The sequence below is a fragment of the Lissotriton helveticus genome, chromosome 8 (assembly GCF_964261635.1).
Source record: "Lissotriton helveticus chromosome 8, aLisHel1.1, whole genome shotgun sequence".
Classification (NCBI taxonomy): domain Eukaryota; kingdom Metazoa; phylum Chordata; class Amphibia; order Caudata; family Salamandridae; genus Lissotriton; species Lissotriton helveticus.
In genome coordinates this window covers 389,347,562-389,369,704 of record NC_136069.1, presented here as the reverse complement: position 1 = coordinate 389,369,704, position 22,143 = coordinate 389,347,562, and the positions used below count along the sequence as shown (strand labels likewise).

Genomic DNA, 22,143 nt, shown 5'->3' with positions numbered 1-22,143 from the left:
GTAGGGACTGGTACCCCGATGTGCCTTTGCTATGTCTCAAGATATATGCTCCCGTGGTTTTTACAAAAATTAACTTTGAAAAAATATATATTGGTCTACATTGGGCTATATATATGTTAGAGCCCAAATGTAGCCCAATGTAGCCCAATGTAGCCCAATGTAGCCCAAAGATGGCCACAAGAGACAAAAAAAACAAATGTAGCCCAAATATCAGCCAGATGTAGCCCAACTATAGCCCAATCACAGAATGTCCCAGAGTGTTCTAAAGAACAACTAGAGCGCTAACAGTCTTACTTATGACAAAAGTATGGCACACCTGAAGTCATCTTGATTGGAATAAAGTGTTAAAACTTAATACTTTTAATTTGAAAAGGAACAAAATGAGGGGGTTCATTTTGCCATAGAAATTATGATTAGTGCTGAAGAAAGAAAAATTAGGGCACATTTTGAGTGACTTCTCAAATCCTCTTATATTTCATTAAAAAAATTCTGATATGCAGTCTCCCAAGATGGCCACCAGAGACAGGGGTTTCATTTTGCCATAGAAATTTTATATATATATATATATATATATATATATATATATATATATATATATATAAATGTAGCTCCTGCTTGTCCCAAACTAGTTGGTTATAGGCAATGCTCGCATGCTGAAGCTCATTTGCGGGCTTTTAACTCACCAGCAGAACATTTATGCACACAGTACAAGGGGATATCCACATCCCTCCATGACTACAGCCTCCAGAAAGCAACGCGCAGGCTCATCCCGAGCAGCCCATAGGGGGCGCGCGATCGTGTATTTCAGAAGCTGCTAGCACCGGACTGTAAGTCATTTCCTTTTCACCACCAGCCTCTGATGAAGAAATTCGAAACGCGTCAGGCAGGGGTGCAACGGCTGCGAAAAGGACTCGGCATGCCAGAGTTTCCCCCTTTGAGCAGGGCTGCAGCTTGAGGCCCGTGATCGTGCTCGAGAGCATCTCGCTAGTTTGGGACAAGCAGGAGCTACATATACAGGCGGCGCCCTGGCCGCCGAGATGCCCCACCCGCTAAGTTGGGGCCACGAAGTGGAGCATGATCCCTGGTTATAGGCAACGCTCGCATGCTGAAGCTCATTTGCGGGCTTTTAACTCACCAGCAGAACATTTATGCACACAGTACAAGGGGATATCCACATCCCTCCATGACTACAGCCTCCAGAAAGCAACGCGCAGGCTCATCCCGAGCAGCCCATAGGGGGCACGCGATCGTGTATTTCAGAAGCTGCTAGCACCGGACTGTGCGTCATTTCCTTTTCACCACCAGCCTCTAATGAAGAAATTCGAAACGCGTCAGGCAGGGGTGCAACGGCTGCGAAAAGGACTCGGCATGCCAGCGTTTCCACCTTTGAGCAGGGCTGCAGCTTGAGGCCCGTGATCGTGCTCGAGAGCATCTCGCTAGTTTGGGACAAGCAGGAGCTACATATACAGGCGGCGCCCTGGCCGCCGAGATGCCCCACCCGCTAAGTTGGGGCCACGAAGTGGAGCATGATCCCTGGTTATAGGCAACGCTCGCATGCTGAAGCTCATTTGCGGGCTTTTAACTCACCAGTAGAACATTTATGCACACAGTACAAGGGGATATCCACATCCCTCCATGACTACAGCCTCCAGAAAGCAACGCGCAGGCTCATCCCGAGCAGCCCATAGGGGGGCGCGCGATCGTGTATTTCAGAAGCTGCTAGCACCGGACTGTGCGTCATTTCCTTTTCACCACCAGCCTCTGATGAAGAAATTCGAAACGCGTCAGGCAGGGGTGCAACGGCTGCGAAAAGGACTCGGCATGCCAGCGTTTCCACCTTTGAGCAGGGCTGCAGCTTGAGGCCCGTGATCGTGCTCGAGAGCATCTCGCTAGTTTGGGACAAGCAGGAGCTACATATACAGGCGGCGCCCTGGCCGCCGAGATGCCCCACCCGCTAAGTTGGGGCCACGAAGTGGAGCATGATCCCTGGTTATAGGCAACGCTCGCATGCTGAAGCTCATTTGCGGGCTTTTAACTCACCAGCAGAACATTTATGCACACAGTACAAGGGGATATCCACATCCCTCCATGACTACAGCCTCCAGAAAGCAACGCGCAGGCTCATCCCGAGCAGCCCATAGGGGGCGCGTGATCGTGTATTTCAGAAGCTGCTAGCACCGGACTGTGCGTCATTTCCTTTTCACCACCAGCCTCTGATGAAGAAATTCGAAACGCGCCAGGCAGGGGTGCAACGGCTGCGAAAAGAACTAATATGAATACATATACATGGCAACATTTACCAACAATGGCGTGGTGTGGCGATGGGTTCGTGCTTCGCCCCCAGCTATTCATGTTTACATGTTGGTTGGTGGGAGGAGCGCGTTCTCAGAGTCACACACGCCAGATGGATGCCACACATTTCCCACTACTGGCGCTACATTGATGATGTGTGCATCATTTGGAATGGGACTGCAGAGGAGGCTAGGTCATTTGTTGATGAAATCAACACTAATGATTTAAATCTAAAATTTACAGCATCTATTAACAACAAAATAGCTGAATTTTTGGATGTTCAATTGTATGTGGAGAATGCAAAGTTAAAAACTAAACTTTTCCGCAAATCCACCGCAGGCAACTCCATATTGCATGCCCAAAGCGCGCATCCCATCCACACTATCAACAGCATCCCCTACGGCGAATTTATTCGAATTTGCCGAATTTGTAGTGATGAAACAGTTGCTAACGCTTGTCTAGACTCCTCCATACAGAGATTTCCTAATAGGGGATATTCTAGAAAGATATTGGAACAGGCCCTAGTCAAAGCTAAATCATTTGACAGAAATATTCTGTTAGGGCCCAAACCTAGAAATCCAGATCAGCCGGATTGCTCTGTTAAATTGATTACTACCTTCAGTTCACAAGAGAGAATAATCCGACGTATCATCTGTTCTGAATGGCCCATTGTCCTTACTGATAACATTTTGAGTCCAATTCTTCCCAGTCTGCCATCCATCACATTTAGAAGAGCACCTTCCATGCGAGATGCCTTAGACAGACCAATGCCGGAAGTGTTACCTAAAAAATCATGGCTCCACAAAACTGTTTTTTTTAAATGCACTTCATGTCGCGCATGCACTTTTGCTTGTAATTCTACACACTATACATCAGCATTCAGCGACATTAAAATTCCAATTAAAGAACACTTGACTTGCAGGTCAGAATTTGCAGTTTACAAACTTAAATGCACCTGCAATTTGGAATATATTGGGAGCACTAAACTCCCCGTGCATAAACGCATATTACAGCATATACGTGCCATTGTGATTAGCAATAGTGACTATCCTGTCGCAAGACATTTTAAAGCTGTCCACAAAAACCAGTTAAAAGATCTAGAGTACACTGTCTTATGCTCGGTACCAGTCCCCGGCCGGGGAGGTGATCGTGAGCGTCTATTAAGACAAAAAGAATCGCATTTTATTCTTATGCTCGGTACTAGATCTCCTAACGGTCTAAATCTTACAGACGATTTACATGTCTTTTTATAGACCATTTAAGACTCTAATTTAGGAGCAATCCCAGGTTATTCATGTAAAGTCGTATTTTGAAAGCCGCTTCTAGTGATTCTTTCATTAAATTGTAACTGTTGTTTTGTAGCTATGATTTCTTATCTTGCGGTCTTTCATTTGGGATTTCAATCTATCCCCATATGTATTTCGAGTTGTTTGTTGCACATTACTTTATCTCCACACTGTGTCAAGCATTTTTTAATTGTAAATTTATAAGTGAATAACATTTTGGACTTTTTCTCTAACAGTCTCTGTAGCTGCTTTACAGATTGTTTTTAATATATTTCTTCATATGATTTAGCACGTTTAAAAATCATGTTTTTCATTTACACTATTTTTTGTTTAAATCTTAGGCCATAATTTTGCATCTTGTGTCTCTGCTGCCAATCTATTAAACATATTCTAAGAAAAAAATCCTTTCTGGACTACAATGAATTTGGATAGCAATGAAATTTATCGATAATGGACATTTCCAATTTTGGAAAAAGATTCAGACACTTGTCGTTTTTTTAGTTGTTCATTTTTCGTTTAAAATGTATTACCTATGACACTTGTCGATAATTGTTCACATTTACTTATGTTCATACGAATTTTTGTATATATTCTATATACATTTATCCAAATTTCTCTGCTGCAACGTTCTTTTGACACTGTGCAAATCGTTGTATAATTTTGTTAGTCCACAAAGGTATATTGGTTTAGACACTGTGTTATTGTGTCTCATGCAATATGGCGCACACTTTAGTCTGTCTTCTATTTTTGTTTTCACAAACGTTTTTTTTTTACTAAATCAAATCACCTGTTTACAAACTATAAATTGTGGTCACATTTCGGGGCGTGTTATGTGAACAAGCTCCTTTCAGGAGTGAAACGCGTCATGGTTGACACTATGTCTTTTAATTTCATTATGTGAAATAAACACCTTACTTCCACTGGAGAGAGTTTTTGCTGCCTTCTTCTATTCATCCTTAATGAAGTCACGTCTAAGAGGTCCTTGCCTGGTTTGTTTCACCGCGGAATGGTGAACAGGAACATTGTTGCATACATATACATATATACATATACATATACCTTTCTTAGGAAGCACTCAGACCAAGGTAAAAACATCAAGCTTTTAATTGGTAAAGACAGATTACCTCTACGTCCCTCGTCCTCGACCCAGTCATAACACATGAGGTATTCCACCTGACAGGAAACAAAACAGGAAACGCTTTTTAGACTCCACCCACCCTCCTATCAGGTGCTATAATACACCTCACCACCAGAAGCAAATCCTGTTTTGTTTCCTGTCGGTCGGAATACTGATGGGTTACGCTGGGGTGAGTGCCGGGCACTTACCTGCTTCTGGAGTCCTGTGGTGTCTTCCTTGGCGGGGCCTTGGGGGTGCTCATGGACCGACGTGGGACCTTTACAAAGCCGGGCTGCTGGGCTTCCTGTGCTTTCCTCCGTACGGGGACCCTGGGTTGCGGGGCTTCTCGGGTCCCCGTGGATTTCCGTGTCTTCATTTACTATCCCGGAGGGGCGGACCGCTGCTGGGAGGGGCAGGCGGCTGCCCGAGCGTCCCGCACTTGCCGGTGTTTGTGGGCGGGACGCGCTCTCTTCACTTTCCTTCCTGTCGGCCCCTGATTGGCGGGTGCCGGGTAGGCGGTGTTTCCTGTGACCTGAGGGTCGGGAAGTCCTCGGACGCGAGAGGAGTCCGAGTGTGGGAGCGGGACGCTTCCGGATGTCGCTTCCATGGCGTTGTATCCGTCTGGCATGGTGGGGCGCCCGTGTGGGCTCCGGGTTCCCTGACGGTCTCCTGAGAGCCGGGATGACACTTCCTGATTGCACTTCCTGATGGCGTCATTGGCTCCGGGCGGGTGTGTCGGGCCTGGATTTCCTCATTGGTCGCTGCTGGGAGGCTGCTTTCTGCCCCTCCTTTTTTGGATTCACAGTGGCTACAGCTGCGGGGGTGAGTGTTTTCATGCCTATTTATTTGCCTGGAGTTCAGTCTGTGCTGTGACGCTTTGGTGTTGCTGTGTTTCACGTGTGGCTGTTTTCCTGTGTTTGAAGACGTTGCTTATGATGGGGAAACACCATAGGAAGAGAAAGCATGTCTCTCCTGTTCGGTCCTCTTCCTCCTCCTCTTCCTCCTCCGGCAGTCGGGAATCTGCTCCTGCTGGTCGGTGTGCTGGTCCGAGAGGCTCTAGGCGCCTGAAGCGCCTGCTGTTGGAGACTCTGTCCAGTCTCAAGACTTCCAAGAAGGGGGCAGGCGGTCGCTCTGGGGAGGCTGCTCCCCTGTATTCGGATATTTCTTCCTCCGCTTCCTCTGATGAGGCTACTTTGGGTGCATTGGATCTGCAGGGCAAGTATGTTTCGAGGGAGTTGATGCCTGATCTGCTTTGCCATGTTCGGGAGAATATGGGGTTCCCGGTGGAGTCTGTGCCCAGTACTTCCCAGGATGCTGTTTTGCCGCAGTTTCGGAGGCCTGCGTCCTCTTCTATGCCCGTACACCCGTTTGTCATGGATGTCCTCCTTAAGGAATGGAAGGACCCGGACCATATTTCTGTGCCTAGATTCATGTCTAAGCTGTATCCTTTGCAGGATTTGGAGGTTGCCCTGCCGCATTCGGTGCAGGTGGACTCTGTGGTTGCTTCCCTGGTTGGTCGGCCCTCCATGGCTGATGATAATATCCTACAGGATGGCGTTGATAAAAAGATTGACTCTGCTCTCAAGAAGTCCTATGCTGGCTCTCACTTAGCGCTGCGGTCTGGTGTCTATGGTGCATATGTGGCGCAGTCTTTGCTGGCTGACTTCAAGACTTTGTTCTCTGCTATGCAGGAGGGGATCGGTTGTCCGGACTTGCTGGAGTCTATGGAACGTCAATCTGAGTTCCTTTCGGACATCGCTTTTGACTCGGTCAGGGCTTCTGCACTCTCTTGTGGTTCCTCGGTGGCTGCCCGTCGGAACTTGCTTCTGAGAGGTTGGAAGACGGATGCTGCGCAGCGTTCTATGGCTTTGAGGTTGCCTTTCTCTGGTACTCTTCTTTTTGGGGACGCCCTGGAGTCCAAGCTCCATAAAGTCTTCAAGGAGAGAAAGCATTCGTTGTCGTTCCGTCATACTCCCGCTCAGAAGGGGTCGTCCTTCTCGAATGCCAGGTCCTTTCGACTGCCTTCCAGGTTCCAGCAGTCCTCATTTCGGGGCCAGCGTGGTGCTCGCAGGTCCTTTCCTCGGAGGTTCCAGAAGAAGCCCCTGCCGGATGGTGGGTCTGGTGCTCCTCGCTCCTGACTACTCCGCTCCAGTGCCCGTTCTCGCTGGTGGTCAGCCCGCGGTTGGTGGGAGACTGCGGCTGTTCCTCCATGCTTGGTTGGTGACGACCTCGGACCAATGGGTGCTGGATGTTCTTTCTCGGGGCTGCCGGATGGAGTTCCTGTCCCCTCCTCCTCCCTCGGGGGTGGTGGTGACTTCTTTGCCTGCGGACCCTGCTCGCCGTCGGGCGTTGCTGGAGGGTGTTGGGTCGCTGTTCGACAAACGGGCGATTGTCCCGGTTCCAGCCCTGGAGCGTGGACTGGGGACTTATTCCATTGTTTTTGTGGTTCCGAAGATCACGGGGGGGTTCCGTGTTGTCATCAATCTTCGGGCCTTGAACTTGTTTGTTCAGAATATTCCTTTCAAAATGGAGACGCTGCAGAAGGTGATTCCCCTGATCCAGGAGGGTTGGGTGTTCACGTCGCTGGATCAGTAGTTCCTGCGCTTTTGCCTGGCTGGTCGTCATTGGCAGTTCTGCGTCCTTCCTTTCGGTCTCCGGTCTGCCCCCAGGGTGTTCACCAAAGTGGCTGCTCCTTTGGTGGCTCATCTCCATCTCCTGGGGGTGTCCGTGTTTCCTTACTTGGACGATTGGCTGCTGCAGGCTCCGTCTTCGGAGGTCATGTCCGTCCACCTTTCCTTGACCATGCGTACGCTCGAGGACCATGGCTTCCTTGTCAATCTACCGAAGAGTCACCTGGAACCGTCTACTCGGAGGACCTTCATTGGGGCTGTGTTCGACTCAGTGCTGGGCAAGGTCTTTCTCCCGGAGTCCCGGCTTCTGCGTCTGCAGTCCTTGCTGAGGAAGTTGCTTTCCAGGAAGTCGGCTCCTCTCCTACAGTGGCTGGTGGTTCAGGGACACATGTCTGCCACGGTGTTCACGGTGCCCTGGGCCAGGGTTCATCTTCGGCCTCTGCTGTGGCATGTTCAGCGTTGGGTGCCCTTTCCGGTCCTGGACTTCTCGATTCCTGTTCCGGTGTCTCCGGGTTTGGTGGCTGCTCTCCAGTGGTGGCTGGATTCTTCAAATCTATCGAGGGGCATGTGGTTCCATCCTCCGCCCCCCTTGGTGTTGACGACGGACGCCAGCGCTTCCGGTTGGGGTGCTACTCTGGGTCCTTGGGCGATCCAGGCACGTTGGCTCCCTTCGGAGTCGCACCGGTCTTCGAATTGGAGGGAACTGTCGGCGGTGGAGCGGGCTCTTCGCCATTTCAAGGATCGTCTTCTGGGGTGCAACGTGTTGGTGAGATCGGACTACACTGTGACCGTGGCCTACATCAACCACCAGGGCAGTACCCGCTGCCTTTCTCTGAACTTGGTGGCTTGTGCCATTACGTGTTGGGCCGAGTGTCATCTGGTGGCCCTTTCTGCTCAACACATCAGGGGTGTGGACAACGTGGTTGCGGATTCCTTGAGTCAGCGGTTCCCGTCCTCTCTCACCCTGTGTCTTTCGCCTCGGACTTTCCGGTTGCTGTGCCTGAGGTTCGGGACTCCGGTGCTGGATCTCTTTGCATCGCGGAGGGACGCCCTGCTTCCCCTGTTCTGTTCCAGGACTCCGGAGTTGGGGGCTTGGGGGGTGGATGCATTGACTGCCCTGTGGCCTCCTTGGTTGCTCTATGCGTTCCCCCCCTTTCCTCTGATCCCTGCCTTCTTGCTGAAGGTTCAGCGGGTGGGGGCTCAGGTGGTGGCTGTCCTGCCTTATTGGCCTCGCCGCTCGTGGTTCCCCCTTCTGCTGCGACTGGCGGTGGGCCCTCCTTGGATCCTGCCCCGCTTCCCGTCTCCTCTGACTTGCCAGTCGTCCTCCCTGTTGATACCTCTCACCTTGGCGGTCTGGAGGTTGAACGGCTGTCTCTTGGTGTCCGGGGTTTGCCCGATCACCTCATCACTGTGATGCAGGCTTCCCGTCGGAAGTCCACGATTTTATCGTATTCTAAGCACTGGGGTTCCTTTTCTTCTTGGTGTGCTTCCTTGGGCCTGTCCCCTGCCTCTTGTGCTGTTTCTTCTATTCTTCAGTTTTTTCTGGATGGGTTTCAGAAGCGTTTTGCTTTGTCCACTTTGAAGGGTCAGTGGGCTGCTATCCGGGCCTTTCGGGATCCGGCTTCTCTTCTGCCTTCGGACGGGTTGTTGGTTTCCCGTTTGTTTCGCAGTTTCTCTCTTTCTGCTCCTGCTGTCCGCTCCCCGGTTCCTCCCTGGGATCTTTCTTTGGTTTTGGGTGCCTTGCAGTCGCCTCCCTTTGAGCCTCTGGAGTCAGTGGACTTGAAATTCCTCTCTTTCAAGGTGGCCTTTTTGGTCGCTGTTACCTCTGCTCGGAGGTTGGGCGAACTTACGGCGTTGCGCTGTTCTCCCCCCTTCTTGAGGTTTCTGGACGACGCGGTGGTCCTTTCTTTGGACCCCGGGTTTCTGCCAAAATTCCGTTCCAGGTTTCATTCCTCCCAGGAATTGATTCTTCCTTCTTTCTGTCCTTCTCCTTCCTCGCCCTCTGACGTCTTGCTCCATTCTTTGGATGTGCGACGGGCTTTGTCTGTTTATGTTGATCGTTCTGCTGGGTTTCGGTCCTCTGACTCCCTCTTTGTTACCTTTGGTCTGGCTGGTAGGGGTAAGGCTGCCTCTCGCCTTACTTTGGGTCGCTGGATCAAGGCGGTGATTTCATTGGCTTACCAGGGCTCTGGTTTGCCTTGCCCTTCTGGTGTTCAGGCGAGATCTACCAGGGGTGTGTCTGCTTCTTGGGCGGCTTTCCATGGGGTTCCCCTTGATGAGATTTGTAGGGCGGGGACCTGGGCGTCCGAATCCACTTTTGTGCGACATTATCGCCTGAATTGTGCCCTTTCGGACCGTCCTAATTTTGGTTCTGGTGTGCTACGCGCGGTGGGGGTTCCCCCGCATGTTTGATTTGTTTGTTAATAAATTCTGTCTTGCTGCACGCCTTTGTGTCTGTTCTGTTTTCTGGTTGTGGTGTGCCAAAGGCCTTTTGGGGTTGCTTTGGTATGCCTCATGTGTTATGACTGGGTCGAGGACGAGGGACGTAGAGGTAATGCCTTGATTACTTGGGGTAATCCCCATTACTCTTAGTCCTACTCGTCCTCGACCCAGTCATACAACCCACCCGCCCTCCCTTGCCGGGCCTTTGGTGCTTGGTACATCAGGATTTGCTTCTGGTGGTGAGGTGTATTATAGCACCTGATAGGAGGGTGGGTGGAGTCTAAAAAGCGTTTCCTGTTTTGTTTCCTGTCAGGTGGAATACCTCATGTGTTATGACTGGGTCGAGGACGAGTAGGACTAAGAGTAATGGGGATTACCCCAAGTAATCAAGGCAGTCCTCGTGTCGAATGGAAAGCACCAGCTCCGCCGCCTGACGCGTTTCGAAATTCACTTTCTTTATCAGAGGTATGGCGGAGTCAAGGTGTGCAGGGTGGCATTTTCCAGTCTTTTATCATACGTAATGGTATGCCACCTATGGGCTGTCCAAATGGAAACTGCGCAGTGCATGGTGGGCTATGTAGTTGCTTATCAGCGTCCAAATTATTAGCACACCAACTTCCTGCTGATGTAAGACTCCACATGAGACCCGCCATGAGGGCCTGTCCTCAATCCATGTCAATGGCACCACGATACCAGCACAATGAATGTTGTTCTGACTTTGGAGCCCCCTGTAATCCTCGGGCTGGTGCACTCCTTGCGGCTGGGCAGCCGCGTTTTAAATTCCAGCTCCAAGGTTGCTCTTTCCTAGGAAGCACTCAGACTGAGGTAAAATCATCAAGCATTTTAATGGAATAGACAGAGTCTTCATGTCGAATTAAATGCAGCCGCTGCACCTTTGAAGACCTCTTCTGGGTAAACAGAAGCGCCAGAGACGGTTTTTTATTGTGGACCAGCAGCAGACTGGCACATGGGGTTCTCTGGCAGACTGGCTCTCTTTAATCAGAAGAGATCTGAGCAGGGCCCTCATAGTGTGGCTTCTGGGAGCCGAGGAGGTGTGAGCGTGTGCAGTACTGCATATGTATATGTGTGTGTGTGTGTATAGGATGCTTGAGTCGTGCGTGTGTGTGTGCAGTATGCGGCCATGCGTAAAGGGAAAGGAATATGCAGGGTGGGTCAGAATATATATGCAAGGTGTGTGCCGGGATTACTAGAGCAGTGATTGAGATTGTGTCTAGTATGCCGTGAATGAGGCACAGTTGTGTCCATAGATAGTGTGCCTGTCCGTGAAATTCTGAGCGTGACAGTGACAGTGTACAATGGGCAGTTTAAGTGCAGTGAGGGTTAGGAATGGGTGCCTATGATGCATGTATTGTGTCTAGTGTGTGTGTGTGTTTATTTGTGTACACACAGTGTATGTGTGTATGTATGTGTGCAGCAAGCATTGCAAAACAGGGAGGACTGGGGTGGGCTGGGGTGTTGGGAACCAGCAGAGCTGTGATGCAGTGCTGCAGAGAAGAAATGTGCAACCGTGCAGTACAGAATTCACAGGGCAGCAGGGTTAAATTGGCATTGATGCAGCGCAGAACCTGCAGATTTGTAGCGCCTACAAAAGAAGATGCAGGTTACTAAATGTGCAATTGCATTGCAGTACACAAGTAGCTGTAGGGCAGAAAGTGCCATGCTGAAGTGCAGTGACATGCAGAGCTGCAGCATATTAACGTTCAGAGACTGGGTTGCAGAAATGTCTAAAGTGGACATGTGGCACATCCAGAACTCCAGTGAGAATGTAAGAGTGCAGCTGGGGCTGCTGGGAACTGGGCACCAGGTTTGAGTCTCGGCATTGGCTGTGATTTTGTGCAAATGAGAATGTCCCAAACCTAAAAAAATTTAGTCCTCAAGTAAAGTGGTCCGATACTTTCGGCACGAGTCTGTGCTATATAAGACTACAAAAAACTTGAAATAAAAAAATATGCATAACAGCAGTTTAAGATGTACAGCACTGCAGTACAGGTTCGAGCAAATCTGCAGTGCATGAGATTGCACTGCTGCTAATGGTGCATACATGTAGCTGAAAACACACAAGCAGAAACATGCAAAGCTGTAGTGTAAAAACCTGGAGCGCATAGCATGTGCCTGCTTTAGGTTCGAAAAGCATGCAATAATTCAGAATGTATTTCCTATGTATATATGTCCAAAAATAATAGATTCTCAAAAATAGTTAACATGATTGGGTTGTGGCCAAGATGGTGGTAGAGTAGCAGTCTTCCCATGGAGCTCCGCCAAACAGGGTCGAAAGCGGCAGCTCCAGAGGTCTGCGGTGGCCTGCGGAGGAGGTGGTACTGGCATGGGCTGCGGGGGATGCCTGAAAGTCCGAGTGCCACCCTCCGAGTAGAAAGGGGCACCACACGACCCGAGAAGGCATCCAGGGCAGCGGCCCCTGAGGTTTGAATGTGAGGCACCGGAATCCATGACGGTGTGGCAGAGGAGGCCCCGAGCTAGCGGAGGAGTCAGGCCAGAATCCCTGACTGGGCAGCCGCAGAGGCCCCAAGAGACCGCCGGAGTCAGGTGAGGCCTCAGAGGCGACCAGTGGCTGCCACACCCATGGCAGTGGTGCTGACACCTGAGGAACCTACCCCCTTCACACAACATTTAGTTGGGGACACAACTCGGGCTGAACTGGGCATATAACTTTCCCCACCTATTGGGGACAGGTGGCTGACATTGTCTGGTGAAATACAGAAGATAATTGCTCCTCACTGTTGAGGCGAGGAAGGTTTTTCCTACAGAACACTTACCTTCAGGGCTACCTCAATGGCTCCCCTTAGCATTTTGATATAGAGCCTCAATGCACAAAGCCGTAAAAACCCCTGTGAAACGGCACACACTCCTAAATCAACTGATAGACTCACGTTGTGGCATATATTTCTTACAAGAAACTCATCTAGAAAGCACTGATTGGAAATGCCTCCCGTCTAGATGGTTTGACCATTAATTTGTTTCCTCTATGTCAGAGAAGAGAGCAGGGGTGGCTATCCTAGTCACCACACACTTCCCCTTAAAATACCAAACACTCAGGCAGAGATACCCAGGATGATGCTGGCGTTGAGGGTGGTAGTTGTCGGTCACACCATTACACCTGCATCCTTATGTGGTCCAAATGTTCGCCAAGAGACTTTCCTTAGGGAAGCCCTCAGCACTATCCTCAAAACAATAGCTGGGAACCTTATAGTGGGGGGTGATTGCAATATAGTACACAATTCTACACTAGACAGATCCACACAGAGGGCTGGACATTCAGGGCACTCTCGTACTCTATGAAACAGTGGTTGACCGAGGTGGGGTTGATGGACGTATGGCGACATTACAACCCCACTACCTGGACTACACTTTCGTTTCAGCGGCACACCAGACCTATGCCAGTTTGGATGTCTTCTTGACGTCCCCTCGTATTACATCAGAGATACTAGACATAATAATTGGGACTGAGTCAATTTAGGACCATTCCCCTATCACTTTCACCTGGCAGTTGGAGGGAGACCACAATAGGCAGAGGCTGTGGAGACTTAACCACAAATTGCTTAAATATGACACAAACATCAAAGAGGTACAAAGAGGCATACAAGCCTTTTTGGAGTCTAACAATGATGGTCTTATCCCTGCTGTGGGACACTCTGAAGGCAATCATCCGGGGTCAGTTTCTTACAATGGCGGCCAAGCTGACCCGGGATAGGAGGGATAAACAAGGACAATTGGAGGGCCAGGTTAAAGAATTGGAAGTGGTACATCACCGCACAGGCGCGATTTAAACATGCCGCCAGCTTACCAATGCTCGAAAACAATTGAAAACGTTGGATTTCGATAGGGCTGAATACTCACTTTTACCTACCAAACATCAGGTTATGAGGGGGGGGGGAACAAGGCTGGGAAACTCTTGGCACATCAAATCAGAACCCAAATAAATTAACGTCATATTGCGGGGATTGAAAAAACTTGCGGAGAGAAAATGCAAACAGATGACCTCATAGCTATTGAATTTGAAAAGTTCTATACTGCTCTCTACACTGCTGACCCTCTGGATGAGGAAATAGCAGCAGCATATGTGGCCCAGGCACCAGTAGCCTCACTACTGGCTATAGAGGCAGATAAAATGGATACAGACAATCAACCAGATTGAGTGCTGTGGGTGATTCAAGGACTCGGGTCGGGTAAGGCACCCGGGTCACTGGACCATTGCCCCCTCCATGTGCATGGCCACAGTTGAGGTCATACCTCAACTAGGCAAGGAGACGACGAAATGCATCTTTTATCGCCCCATCTCTTTGCTATACATCAACTTGAAAATATTCACTAGCATATTGGCAGCTCGTTTGGCACCCTATATGCAGGGGCTGGTGGATCCGGATCAGTTCGGTTTTATAGCGGGAGGCATCTGTTGTGACGGGACCAGGCAACTGTGTCACCTTCTCGACAAGACTCAGAGCTCCCAGAAACCAGCTTTACTTTAATCAGTGGACACCGAGAAGGCCTTTGACCAGGTCCACTGGCACTATTTGTGACTGGCATTGGATAGGTTCAGACTGGGGTTGAGGTTTTTGAACTGGGTAAGTAGCACATACAATACACCGGAGGCAAGAATCAGCCAGAAGTGTTGTCCATTCTCAACCCATTAAGATTCTGAGAGGTACCAGACAGGAGTGCCCATTGTCACCCTTGTTATTCACTCTATTTATGGAGCCCTTTGTGGAACGTATCCGCCAACACGGCTCAATCACTGGGATTCATATGGAGGATAGGGAACATAAAATCTCTCTCTCTGCCGACGATGTTGTGCTCTTTCTCACTCAGCCACTCATTTCCCTGCCTCTCCTCCTGCAAGATATCAAAGACTGTGGCCTAGTATCTGGCTTTAAGATTAATATCCCAAAAATGCGCGCTCTTAGTCTAACTATTCCCCAATCTGAATTCGGATGTTTAGAGGCAGAGTTCCCCTTTGGGTGGGCTCTAACATTCGTTACCTATCTAGGGCTGCAGATATTCCCAACGGTTGAACTTACAGTACGCAAGAATTACGGACCAATATTCGGTCAGAGCTTCAAAGTTGGAGAAGACACACATTATCCTGGTAGGGAAGGCTGGCCGCTATCAAGATGACATTACTCCCCCACATCCTGTATGTAATGCATACTCTGCCGCTGCAACCCCCCCAAACACTGGCTAAAATGCAACACTTGTTGGTGGACTTTGTCTGGAGCAGAAAGATGGCTTGAATGGCACGCCTCCACACGTACTTGAAACAGGAAGACAGAGGGCTAGGGGTTCCACACTTAGAATGGTATTACCAAGCAGCTCAGCTGTGCTACATGACCGAATGGAATAAGCTCATGTCCGAAAAGCACTAGTGTTTCATCGACCGCACAATAGTGGGCATACTTGTGTGGAAAGAGCCCTGGCTCCCCAAATGACACCGCCCAGTCGGGGTCTATATCTCACCAGTTCTGCGAGCTATGATGAATGTCTGGGACACGGTACAGATGCCAGAGTTCTAAATACCCCTATTTCCTCCCTGACACCTCTCATAGGTCTCCCGGATTCCCCCCTCTCCCCCCGCCCAGACATGGCAGGACTATCTCTAATGGCAGGAAGCCAACTGCAAACGAGTGGGCGATCTCTTTGTCGCAGAGGGAATAATGGACTTAACCCAATTATCTGCCAACTATGGGTTACCTAAAACAACTTACTGGCAGAATCTGGCCTTACAGCACTGGGTCAAGCAGCCACATATCCGCTCACATGCAGGCCAGACCTTAACAAAATTTGGTAAAATGGTTCAAAACCCGACAATTGGACAAAAATCTGCTTTGTGATATATATTTGTTTCTTCTTGTACCGCATAAGGCCCACGCGCAGCGAAGATGGGAGTCAGAGTGTGAACAAGAGTTCTCCCACAAAGAATGGCATGACATAATACAAAGAGCCTGTGCCTCCTCTTGCAGCACGGCAGGAAAAGATATGTTTTTCAAAATAGCACATTACTCTGGTATTACACCCCCGACAGACAGGCATGCTGGAAGCCTGGGGGGGAGGGGGGTGGGGGGGTTGCGCACTGTAGCCAGATGGGCAATCTGACACATGTGCTATGGCAATGCCCAAAGATACAACCGTTTTGGGAATTGATACTACCTGATACAAATGCCACCTAGGATACGGAGATACCAAGATTCCCTAGCTACATACATTACAGTGGTGTCTCATGGCTTCTAGCATGTACCACCTCAGACACCCACTTCAAGACTAGGGTATTGTGGCCACTCTGCAAGCCCAATGCGTACGGGGTTTGACTCCCACCTGCAGACGTTTGTCTACAATTTGGGAATGGCACATTGACCAGACCTCAGTGTAAAAGAGGGACCCTTGTCTCAAAAATCATGCCACCAGTTAGGCTCCCTACACTTTGACATCAGACATCCGACAGCCAAGCGCACGCTAAGTCCTCCAAGTACCCCTAAAACTCAGCCTCTGTCGCCTCCCCTTTGGATGTATAATGGTCCGAGTAAAAGACGCAGAATTTCTCAGTAATGAAGAGTGGGTGATAATGCTCGTTCCCATGGGAGTTCGTGATTTTATCTGTATGAGGTTGCTCCATACGGTCTCTAATCTTGCTTGCTAGCGTGCGACCTTGTCTCCCTCCCTCTCCGTATCTTCTTGCTGTTTTGCCTACGCGAAATGTATCGTATTTCAGTGTCAGCTAAGGTGTTATATTCCAAGATCAGCTTGTGTATGCAAGTCAAGGCATCAGCCGATGGACCCACTTTGTAGCTACATTCCAATGCCTGAAGCGCAGTCTCAACTTTAAGAAGCTGCACTCTAATATCTTTCAATATGCCCGCCGTAGTACCAATGCACACCCCCCTAATCGTTGCTTTAAAAGCCTCCCACAGAATGGAGGCACTAGCCACTGAGCCCTTATTGAGTAGAAAGTATTGTTTTATGGCCTCCCGCACTGTAGCTTTATACACCGGATCAAGTAGCGCCTCAGAGCGCAGCCGCCACGTGAAGGGGCGATGCATGGCCGTCTGAATCTTTATGTCTAACTGTACCGGATTGTGATCAGATACCCAATCTAGCGCATCTCCACCCAGCAGCCAATAGTCTAGTTGCGACCAGCTGTTGTGTAGTGGTGTTGCATGCATTCCCTCTGTCACCAGGGCATTTCACACCTTCCACACATCACTCAATCCAAATTCTAGCATAGCACTTTTTACGCACTGGGCTACTCTGGGAGTTCGGTGCGACATTGGATTGGACTTATCTAGATCAGGGTTCAAGTATGTCTTTAAATCTCCTTTCCACAAAATATCTGCTTTTGGCCAGACCTTCAATTTAGCATACATTCGTACAAAACATTCCTGGTCATCTACAATACGCCCGTACATGCTGACTATAGTTACCAAAGAGCCTCCCAGCTTCCTCTGTACCATTGCGCATCACCCCATCTCATCTACACATGTCCAGGCAGGCGTAAATGCCGTGCCCCGTTTAATCAGAATCAGCGAACCTCTGGCATATGATGAATAAGAAGACGCCAGTTTAAATCCCGCCCATCTTCCAGCAATACCTCGCTCTGTATGCTTAGTCAAATGTGTTTCCTGCAACAAAGCGATATGTATGTCATGGCGAGTCAGATAAGCCAATACCTGGCGTACTTTCTTCGGAGAATTGAGGCCTTTCACATTCCAAGTCAATAACCTATATCGCTCACCCATATTGAAACTTGGTAACCCCTGACAGCCTAACAATTAATGTGATCAACAGTAATAGAGCAATACCACTGCCACATGCGGCCAACTCGCCATACCGACCAGCTCTCACTCCAACTGACAAAAAATCAGCAATCACACAAATAAAATACAACACATACCCCCATCTCCCCACCCACTGCCCCCCCCAACCTCCCAATTAGGTCGAGACCATCTCCAACCCCCTCCCACACATTTACCCCATCTTCCATACAACTCAACAAATGGGGAACACCCGCTAGGGTGGAGGGAACGGCAGCGAACACTCACTCCGTGGTGAGATTTGCCATACGTTAACTGTGTGGCACACTTGTGCACCATCAACCATGAATGTAGTTAATGTCCAAGACGCTGACCCAGCACAATTCAATAAAACTAGATGCAAACATGTGACATATATATAGGGGAACCATCCCCTAGCTACAGCAGTTCAAACAAACAAGATCAGACCACCCACAGCTACATTATAAATCCACCATTGTCCATAAAAAAAAACCAATGTCACCATCACAAATCCGCGTCCTCTAGATTCGGTGAGGGTGATGGGCTCCCCAGCCCACTCTGTCGGGGCCTAGATTTGCAGATATGTTTTGAGAATTTCAGGGCCAACTTTGAGTCTGTGAAGAATTGCGCTTGCCCCGCGTGAGAAATTTTTACATTTGGCCGGGTACAACATTGCATATGGTATAGAGGCAGACTGCAGCAGCTACTTCACCGGCACAAACTCCCTATGCGCTGCCTGCACCGCACGGGTGTAGTCTGGAAAAAAGGACAGATTTTCTCCTTTATAACTCATGGGGCTCTTAGCTCTGGCCTCCCACAGAATTGTGTCCCCCACAGCATAGTTCAGTAGGCGCGCTATTATCGGACGCGGCGGTGCACCCGGTTTAGGTCTGGGGCCCAAGGAACGATGTGCTCTCTCCACAATTCACTGTGGATAACACTGAGCCAAATAGTTCACGCAGCAGGCCGTCATTGAAAGTTTCCATTTTGGATATGCCGGTGGATTCTGGCAGGCCAATTATACGAAGATTGTTGCGCCTAGAGCGCGCTTCCAAATCCTAATTTTTTGCCTTTATGACCTCTAAAACCTTCTCCATTTCTAGAATTTGGGTCTGGGATTCCGCTTGCGAGTCCTGTATGTCCGATAGTCTGTTTTCCAGGACATCAAGCCTATGCTCGTGCTTCTCCACCTTCTTCTTTACCACATCAAGACTGGTCGCTAGCGCGACTATTTTACTGTCTATTGATTTCATCTCAGAGCATAGTTCTAGCAGGATAGTCCTGGTGTCGTCCTCTGAGTCTTCACGGTCTCCGAAGCACCCTGCATCCCAGGTTGGTCCCCCTTGGCTTTGTTTGCGCGAATGTTACGCTTACTTTCAAACTGGAGTTTCAGCTGTTTGGGGTTGGATTTTCCCATAATGGTGGTGGTATGTGAGCAGTGTATAGTACTCCGTCCCCGCCACGCCTCTCCTCGTGGTCAAAGTACTAATGGTCAGATCCGTTGCGTCAGCAATTCAGCTCTTCCGCTGAGCAGCGATGTGGCAGCATCCCACAGCAGCCAGGTAAGTATAGCAAACTCTAATGATGCGCGCCGTGGTCAATCTCAGAGGGTCAGCGTGGTCGTAAGAAAAAAAACAGATACTTCCTGCCATCTCCACCGCCTAGGCAGTATCCAAGCTGGCCTCAGGAATCGCCCCCACACAGGATAAGTCTATGGTGTTACTACGATATATCCTGCAGAGCCTTAGCCAGGTCCGATGACTTCCAGTACAGTTCTCCTCAGTGGTTAGAGGCAGCAGACCTGGAAGCTGAGATCAGCCATGGACCAGGGTTCGATTCCCCGCCTCGGCGGGTCTCGGGCTCAAAAATTCCACGGACTCGATAATTCTCGTTCCGGTGCCTACTCAACTCACGGGGTCACACTCTGCGACTCTGGGCAATAGCTTGCTTAATCTCCACTACGGCCCCTCGCGGCAGGATGCCTGGCTTTCACCTTGTGGACACCCTGCCGGGGTATCTCACAGGGGAATACCAGGACGGGTTCCCTAAGCAAGCGCCGAGATGCCTACGGGTAGTCATGCGCTATACAAGAGCGTAATCATTTCATCTCCACTTTTGCCAACTAGGAGCATGGTCGGAGTCCGTGGTCAGTTCTGCCAGGTAAAGGTTCGCTGCCAGCGATGCAGCCCGTACCTCCCAGGATGCTCCCAGGCAGTGCCAGCACCCCTACACATGCTCGGACTTCGCACACGGCCCCCCCCCCTGCAGCCCAGAAGCATCAGCAGAGCCCTGGCCACCCCAGCCCGCAGAAGCAGGCTAGGTCATGTAACAGGGCGTTCAAATTGGCACTGCCATACCATGGGGCGCTAAGCTGGAACAACTCCCCTCTGGCAAGCAGTGGTGGTACCACCACACCTCGCCCAGCACAGTCATCCCGCCCTGGCCCGCTCAAACACCGCCCATGCCCTATGTCAGGAGCGTCGTAGCGAGGCCTCGCAGCTCGACTCACGCCCGGCCCAGTATGCGGCCCCTACCCCACTTACCGCACCTCCACCGGGTCTCCAGGTTCGCTGAGCTCTGTTTCGGGTCGGGTCCGCGGGCCGCTCTCAGCAGGGCTCCTCCCGTCCCGTTATGGCAGCTTCAGGCCTCCGGTACTTCCTCCGCCTCAGCTGTGTCGCACACCTCTATGATTGCAGCCCCGACTCAGGAGCCACTCACTGCCGGCAGCCAGCTGTCCCGCGGGTTGCACTATGCTGTCTCTCAGGGACCGGTACACCGAATGCATGCCCCGCGCCGACTCCTCTCTTCAGCAGTCCTCTCTCGTCGTAGAGCCGCGGGCGGGCGACATTTTCTTAGCGGCCGAACAGAGATTCAAATGCGGATTAAAGTGGGTTCCTCCACTCCAACAGGCTCAGATCCTCCCCGATCGTGACAAGAGGAGATTATTACTACTGCATGTAGTTTTTTAGCGGCACAAGTGTCAATAGCCCATGGTATTTGCCGAATATGTAGGTCTGGCCTGCGGAGCTCCCTCAAGAGGCAGCCATTCCACCTCACGCCGTAACCACGGCCCAAGGTACCAAACTACTTACCAAGTCAAATTTAGGGAAGGAGCACAGTGACTGGGGTCCTGGTTAGCAGTATTCCAGTCAGACTACTCAGAAAAACAGAGTGACACTAGCATAAAATGAGGGTAACCATGAAAGCATTTCCTACTTTCCTACAGCATCTCAAAGGACTACTACGATCTGGGAGCCCTACGCCTCTTCCTGAACTAACTCTCCACGCAGGACATGGACACTGCCTTCTCCACAAACATGGATGCCCATCATTTGGCACTGGCATCCCTCCCCGTCTCCCCAGTGGTTGAAGGCGGAGCAACAATGGCACCCGACACCGGGGCAGGGACCCTGACAGGCTGGTGTGCTCACAGGGTGATGGGACCCAGGCTCTCCAGGCCATGGCAGTCCTCTCTCAAGACATATAGAGACAAATCACACTCCCCCCGTAAGCCTGCCCCACTGCGGAGTGACCGCCCAGGGCCTGCGGGGTTGTGTGGACATGGAGCAACTGGGTGCCCCGCTGCAGGATCAATGGGATCGACGCCCGCCGGATGGCTGAGTATTGCTATGGTTGCCCGACTGTTTGAATCTTTGTTGAATCTTTGATCGGATTAATTGTTATTACTGTATATTCACTATGTGCATTGCACGCTCCTTTACCATGGCTTCCCTCCGCGAACATAATGCAAGCCCTCTACACGCGCTTTGGTGGCTGGACTATGGGCTGGACCCACTCCGAGGGTCCCTCCCCCTCTCTAACAACAGCCCCCTGCACACTCGGCTTGTTCCCTCCAGGCCGTGCCCGAGCTGCATTCTCGTTCTGTTTTCTATAGGAAATGATGTTGTCCCCCATCCTTTTGCCTCTGGGCTTCTGTGACTGCTTGTTGCCTGGGTATCATGGCCGCCTCCTTCTCTTCCTTCGTAATTGCCTGCTGCCCTTCCGCCCAAACACTCCACCCTCCTCCACTGCTGGGAATGCCACTGCCCAGAGCGTGGAACCCACAAGGAGTTAGGAGTTGAAGAGTTGAAAGCTCACTCTACCCCAACCCGTCGCCTGACTGCACCACTTCACCAGGTGACACGCTCTCATCAGGACACGGACAGTGTGCCACTGCACCTCACTGGGCTCACAGAGGCCGAGACCCATGTGTTCATGTCTCTTCACATCATACGGGGAATCCTTGGTCCACATACTAGCACTCTCAGTCCACAATAGACAGTTATACTAAGGCACCGCCCGTTTCCACATGAGCCCGGGTTCGACTGTCTTCCTGATCACCCATGGGGCTACCTTTGAGACACCGCCTCCACAAGTCTAGACCCGCAGTACACAGTTCAGCGACTCCCTTACTGCCCCTCATCGCGACAACCTATCCCACTCCTTTTCCTTGACTCTCCTTTCCCTTCCCCCATAGCTTGCTCCCTAGGTGTCAGCTGTTTGCACTCCTCACTGGTTATTGCCCTCTGGGTACCCCCTCTCTATGTCCTTAGTATAATTCCTGCCTGTCCTCCTTC

At 50.4% G+C, this 22,143-nt stretch overlaps 1 protein-coding gene and 1 long non-coding RNA gene across 2 annotated transcripts in view; one reads left to right on the top strand and one right to left on the bottom strand.

The window, feature by feature from the left end:
* LOC144771654 (uncharacterized) overlaps positions 1-4,448 on the top strand; it is a 212,080-nt gene extending 207,632 nt beyond the window's left edge. Inside the window, exon 5 of the long non-coding RNA XR_013599411.1 lies at positions 3,920-4,448. This is a non-coding gene — a long non-coding RNA (uncharacterized LOC144771654). The remainder of the gene's footprint in view (positions 1-3,919) is intronic.
* LOC144771653 (uncharacterized) overlaps positions 1-22,143 on the bottom strand; it is a 945,479-nt gene that overhangs the window by 532,410 nt on the left and 390,926 nt on the right. The window lies entirely within an intron of this gene.